Below are 7500 nucleotides of genomic sequence, written 5' to 3'. Positions count from 1 at the left end.
CACATACACAACTCGCATATATATATATATATATATGTGTGTGTTGTGTGTGTGTGTGTGTGTGTGTAACATACTAAAGGTGGTCCGATTGATGGTGTAGATATCAAATGATGAAATGCTTTTTGGTTAATAAGCTGGCTTATGCTGTGTCGAAATGATCGTGGGATGACAGTCAAGTGAAACGTTTGTTGAATTATATATTTTGGGAGAAGTTAGTTGGCTTACATTTTGGGTCATTAAATGGCTTCATAATATATTAGGTGATAAAATCGTTTGAGTCCATTTGAGGGAAAAAAATGTAGATTACATATGATCGGGTAGAACTGTGAGCTATATATTTTGTTAGTTGTTATACTGTTTTCAAAGGATATAGTCCCAGTGGTGCCGAGTAGTGGAATTTCAAAATGATTAAATCGAGAGTTTCAAGTACTGGAAGTATTAGTTGATAGGCTATAGGAAAATGAGATTGCCCCTTTTTTTTCCGAACACATGGATGAGACTGGAAGATGATCTGGATCGATAGATAGTCCAGGGAAGGTTTCTGGGGATGAAATGAAAAGTACAAGAAATGAGGACTTGAAGGAGCATCCTAAATAGAGGTTGGTGAGGCTCAGCGTTACCTGGTTTCTACATTGGACAAAAATTGTTTCTTGGCCCTTATAGTTTGAAAGCGGTTTGGCTGCAGAGTTAATGGTAATTGAAAGGTTTCCATGACATGTAGTAGTAAATAAGGATAATATTTACTTTATGACACAATGTCCTCTCAAAGACCATGTCGCGATGTACGAGCAAGTCATAAGGTCATTTTCGTAAATGACCGCACCCTTACCTTTGGCGGCTGTTCGCTGATAGGAGTCGAAGCATCGAAGCCGTGGTTTGTGGCACCGTAATCCGGGACCTCCTCGGCCGTCGGCACCAGACGCGCTTCCAGTTCTAGTTCCAGGCGGTCTACGGATTTCTGGGCGGAGAGCTCCCGGGAGCTCTGCCGCCTGATGAGCTGGGAAACGTTAGCCATTTTGAGCCTTTGTTTTCAGTGGTTCTCAATGAGCTCTAGAGCGTGTTCACTCAATGCTTCAGAATCAACTTCAGGATCAACTTCTGCCTGGATTTCTAACTCGAGGGAATTTCGCACTTAAGCTCGAAGAAGGATGATATTCACTTTGTTCTTTCGTCTTTTTCTCTCGTTTAAGCCGTCACGTTTTGTTGTACCAGTATGGAATACCCTGTGAGATCTCAGTAGATTTTTTTTTGTCAAGTTAATGCAAGGATCGTTTATAGTATCTTAAGGCTCCATTGGTGATTCGAATCCTAGAAAAATTTTACCGTCACTCTCACGCCGTGTTACCAATTCGAGGAACAGATTCCATGATGGTCTTCCAGGGATGTTCTGCTGCTGGTCATGGAAATCTGGAAGAAGGAAAGAATACTTCAGGTTATGAATAGACATCAGTCATTCTTTTCGATATAATTAGATTTAACTGAGATATTTATTTATCTTGACATAATTTATTTGTCTGCCTCAAAAATCGTAAAATTTCGGATGTATTTTTTACTTGTATATACACAAAAACTTAATCACGCACACATCTATCTATGAATCTAGCTATGTATATATATGTGTATACATATGTATATATTTTTATATTACAAAATATTTTTTTGAGCCGTATTTATATGCATATATGTATGTATATATATATATATAATATATATATATATATTATATTATATATATATATATATATCAATCAAGCTACAAATGTCCTTTAATATCTAAATTCACTTTACCTCCCAAAATGATATATTTTCATATGTACCGAAGGGGAATTTTTTTAATTGATAATAATTTCGTCCCCCACCCCCCATGGGATCGAACCACCGTCCAAGTGGACGGGGACGAAATCAGAACAGTCAGTGACGCTATCCAATCAGCCAACAGAGACGCTATAAAGTTCATATCGATTCTGACCTTACAAATCACCCTCGATCTGGATGCTTCGTAATTAGAATCGATATGGACCCCGTCTTACCATGTTGGCCAATTCGAGCGTTTGACAGCACGTTAGCCTTTTGTTATGAATAATATATCATCGAACCGTGAACCATTATATATCAATCAAGCTACAAATGTCCTTTAATACTAAAATTCACTTTACCTCCCAAATGATATATTTTCATATATGTACCGAAGGGGTGAATTTTTTTTAATTGATAATAATTTCTTCGTCCCCCCATGGGATCGAACCACGTCCAAGTGGACGGGGACGAAATCAGAACAGTCAGTGACGCTATCCAATCAGCCAAACAGAGACGCTATAAAGTTCATATCGATTCTGACCTAACAAATCACCCTCGATCTAGGATGCTTCGTAATTAGAATCGATATGGAACCCCGTCCTACCATGTTGGCCAATTCGAGCGTTTGACAGCACGTAGCCTTTTTGTTGTTATGAATATTATCACATCGAACCGTGATCCATTTGTATATATCAATTCAAGCTACAAATGTCCTTTAATATCTAAATCACTTTAACCTACCCAAAATGATATTATTTTCATATATGTACCGAAGGGGAATTTTTAATTGATAATAATTTCGTCCCCCCATGGGATCGAACCACCGTCCAAGTGGACGGGGACGAAATCAGAACAGTCAGTGACGCATCCAATCAGCCAACAGAGACGCTATAAGTTCATATCGATTCTGACCTTACAAATCACCCTCGATCTGGATGCTTTCGTAATTAGAATCGATATGGAACCCCGTTACCATGTTGGCCAATTCGAGCGTTTGACAGCACGTAGCCTTTGTTATGAATAATTATCACATCGAAACGTGATCCATTATATATCAATTCAAGCTACAAAATGTCCTTTAATATCAAATTCACTTTACCTCCCAAATGATATATTTTCATATATGTACCGAAGGGGAATTTTTTTTAATGATAATAATTTCGTCCCCCCATGGGATCGAACCACCGTCCAAGTGGACGGGGACGAAAATCAGAACAGTTTCAGTGACGCTATCCAATCAGCCAACAGAGACGCTATAAGTCATATCGATCTGACCTTACAAATCACCCTCGATCTGGATGCTTTCGTTAATAGAATCGATATGGAACCCCGTCTACCTGTTGGCCAATTCGAGGCGTTTGACAGCACGTAGCCTTTTGTTATGAATAATATCACATCGAACCGTGATCCATTTATATATCAATTCAAGCTACAAATGTCCTTTAATATCTAATTCAATTACCTCCCAAATGATATATTTTAACATACCTGTACCGAAGGGGAATTTTTTAATTGATAATAATTTCGGTCCCCCCATGGGATCGAACCCACCGTCCAAGTAGGGGACGAAATCAGAACAGTCAGTGACGCTATCCAATCAGCCAACAGAGACGCTATAAGTTCATATCGATTCTGACCTTACAAATCACCCTCGATCTGGATGCTTTCGTAATTATAGAATCGATATGGAACCCCGTCTACCATGGTTGGCCAATTCGAGTTTGACAGCACGTAGCCTTTTGTATGAATAATTATCACATCGAACCGTGATCCATTTATATATCAATTCAAGCTACAAATGTCCTTTAATATCTAAATTCACTTTACCTCCCAAATGATATATTTTTCATATATGTACCGAAGGGGAACTTTTTTAATTGATAATAATTTCGTCCCCCCATGGGATCGAACCACCGTCCAAGTGGACGGGGACGAAATCAGAACAGTCAGTGACGCTATCCAATCAGCCAAACAGAGGACGCTATAAGTTCATATCGATTCTGACCTTACAAATCACCCTCGATCTGGATGCTTTCGTAATTAGATCGATATGGAACCCCGTCTACCATGTTGGCCAATTCGAGCGTTTGACAGCACGTAGCCTTTTGTTATGAATAATTATCACATCGAACCGTGATCCATTTAATATATCAATTCAAGCTACAAATGTCCTTTTTAATATCTAAATTCACTTTACCTCCCAAATGATATATTTTCATATATGTACCGAAGGGAAGGTTTTTTAATTGATAATAATTTCGTCCCCCCAATGGGATCGAACCACCGTCCAAGGGGTTGGACGGGGGTGGACGAAATCAGAACAGTCAGTGGACGCTATCCAATCAGCCAACAGAGACGCTATAAGTTCATATCGATTCTGACCTTACAAATCACCCTCGATCTGGATGCTTTCGTAATTAGAATCGATATGGAACCCCGTCTACCATGTTGGCCAATTCGAGCGTTTGACAGCACGTAGCCTGTTGTTATGAATAATTATCACATCGACCGTGATCCATTTATATATCAATTCAAGCTAAAACAAATGTCCTTTAATATTCTAAATTCACTTTACCTCCCAATGATATATTTTCATATAGTACCGAAGGGGAATTTTTTAATTGATAATAATTTCGTCCCCCACCCATGGGATCGAACCAACCGTCCAAGTGGAACGGGGACGAAATCAGAACAGTCAGTGACGCTATCCAATCAGCAAACAGAGACGCTATAAGTTCATATCGATTCTGACCTTACAAATCACCCTCGATTCAGGATGCTTTCGTAATTAGAATCGATATGGAACCCCGTCTACCATGTTGGCACCAATTCGAGCGTTTGACAGCACGTATCCTTTTGTTATGAATAAAAATTATACATCGAACGTGATCCATTTATATATCAATTCAAGCTACAAATGTCCTTTAATATCTAAATTCACTTTACCTCCCAAATGATATATTTTCATATATGTACCGAAGGGGAATTTTTTAATTGATAATAATTTCGTCCCCCATGGGATCGAACCACCGTCCAAGTGGACGGGGACGAAATCAGAACAGTCAGTGACGCTATCCAATCAGCCAACAGAGACGCTATAAGTTCATATCGATTCTGACCTTACAAATCACCCTCGATCTGGATGCTTTCGTAATTAGAATCGATATGGAACCCCGTCTACCATGTTGGCCAATTCGAGCGTTTGACAGCACGTAGCCTTTTGTTAGAATAATTATCACATCGAACCGTGATCCATTTATATATCAATTCAAGCTACAAATGTCCTTTAATATCTAAATTCACTTTACCTCCCAAATGATATATCCATATATGTACCGAAGGGGAATTTTTTGTTTTAATTGATAATAATTTCGTCCCCCCATGGGATCGAACCACCGTCCAAGTGGACGGGACGAAATCAGAACAGTCAGTGACGCTATCCAATCAGCCAAACAGAGACGCATATAAGTTCATATCGATTCTGACCTTACAAATCACCCTCGATCTGGATGCTTTCGTAATTAGAATCGATATGGAACCCCGTCTACATGTTGGCCAATCGAGCGTTTGAACAGCACGTAGCCGTTTTGTTATGAATAATTATCACATCGAACCGTGATCCATTTATATATCAATTCAAGCTACAAATGTCCTTTAATATCTAAATTTCACTTTACCTCCCAAATGATATATTTTCATATAATGTACCGAAGGGGAATTTTTTAATTGATAATAAGTTTCGTCCCCCCATGATCGAACCACGTCCAAGTGGACGGGGGGGACGAAATCAGAAACAGTCAGTGGATAGCGTCACTGACTGTTCTGATTTCGTCCCCGTCCACTTGGACGGTGGTTCGATCCCATGGGGGGACGAAATTATTATCAATTAAAAAATTCCCCTTCGGTACATATATTGAAAAATATATCATTTGGGAGGTAAAGTGAATTTAGATATTAAAGGACATTTTGTAGCTTGAATTGATATATAAATGGATCACGGTTCGATGTGATAATTATTCATAACAAAAGGCTACGTGCTGTCAAACGCTCGAATTGGCCAACATGGTAGACGGGGTTCCATATCGATTTCTAATTACGAAAGCATCCAGATCGAGGGTGATTGTAAGGTCAGAATCGATATGAACTTATAGCGTCTCTGTTGCTGATTGGATAGCGTCACTGACTGTTCTGATTTCGTCCCGTCCACTTGGACGGTGGTTCGATCCATGGGGGGACGAAATTATTATCAATTAAAAAATTCCCCTTCGGTACATATATGAAAATATATCATTTGGGAGGTAAAGTGAATTTAGATATTAAAGGACATTTGTAGCTTGAATTGATATATAAATGGATCACGGTTCGATGTGATAATTATTCATAACAAAAGGCTACGTGCTGTCAAACGCTCGAATTGGCCAACATGGTAGACGGGGTTCCATATCGATTCTAATTACGAAAGCATCCAGATCGAGGGTGATTTGTAAGGTCAGAATCGATATGAACTTATAGCGTCTCTGTTGGCTGATTGGATAGCGTCACTGACTGTTCTGATTTCGTCCCCGTCACTTGGACGGTGGTTCGATCCCATGGGGGGACGAAATTATTATCAATTAAAAAAATTCCCTTCGGTACATATATGAAAATATATCATTTGGGAGTAAAGTGAATTTAGATATTAAAGGACATTTGTAGCTTGAATTGATATATAAATGGATCACGGTTCGATGTGATAATTATTCATATATATATATATATATATAAAATATATATATATATAGATATATATATATATTATATATATATATATATATATATATATATATATATATATGTGTGTGTGTGTGTGTGTGGTGTGTGTGTGTGTATACACGTACATATATATATCACGTATACATGAGCATAATGTGTATATGTTGGAGAGCGTCTGGAAACTTGGGAAGGCTCATTCTTTCCCCACCATTGTGTAATCGGAATCTTTCTCAGAAAGAAATTGCACAAGACGGTTGAGGAGGAGAAGGAGGAGGGTAGGAGGAGGAGGAGGAAAAAAAAAACAAGTCAGTCGGCCCCGAGAAACTTGGCGTATTGTCCTCCTCCATTGTTGTCGCTTTTTGTCGTTAATTTCCCTCTTGGGAGTGGGGGAGGGGGAGTATTCTCAAATCTGCCGTTTGCTTTGTACAGTGATATTTATAGCTTGGGGCATTTGATAGTGCGCGGTTGCCCTATAATTGAATGAGATTTTAGTGTGATTTATGTGCGTGCATGTATGTATGTATGTGTATATATGAATATACATTATATATTATATATATATATATATATATATATATATATATATATATATATATATATATATATATAGTGTGTGTGTATGTATGTATGTGCGTATGTATATCATATTATGTCTAATTCACTTAGATACAGAAACACTTTCAATGAGAACATTATATTAAGTAATACAGTAATACATTTTTCTTGGTAACACATACTATATAGATAACGCGTGCATATCGAGTAAGAACTTGTGTTAAGCATAAATGAAATTAGCGTTCGTTGTGATTTCAGCATTTCATATTTTTCTTATTTGATTAATTATTCCTTTAAGATCGTTGTTAAAATGAGTTAGAGGGTGAATATTATTCCTAGGCACAGCCCTTAATTGAGATAGCAGTGTGACAGTGAATAAGAGGCCTAATGTGACCC

The 7500-nt window shown here is 38.1% G+C and overlaps 1 pseudogene; it reads right to left on the bottom strand.

Annotated features, from left to right (window-relative positions):
• The window catches only part of LOC135205770 (sodium-dependent neutral amino acid transporter B(0)AT3-like), a 118386-nt pseudogene that overhangs the window by 67897 nt on the left and 42989 nt on the right, over positions 1-7500 (bottom strand).

This window comes from Macrobrachium nipponense, chromosome 24 (assembly GCF_015104395.2).
Source record: "Macrobrachium nipponense isolate FS-2020 chromosome 24, ASM1510439v2, whole genome shotgun sequence".
Taxonomy (NCBI): domain Eukaryota; kingdom Metazoa; phylum Arthropoda; class Malacostraca; order Decapoda; family Palaemonidae; genus Macrobrachium; species Macrobrachium nipponense.
Note: the sequence above shows the minus strand (reverse complement) of the source record. Positions and strands in the feature narration are given on the sequence as shown.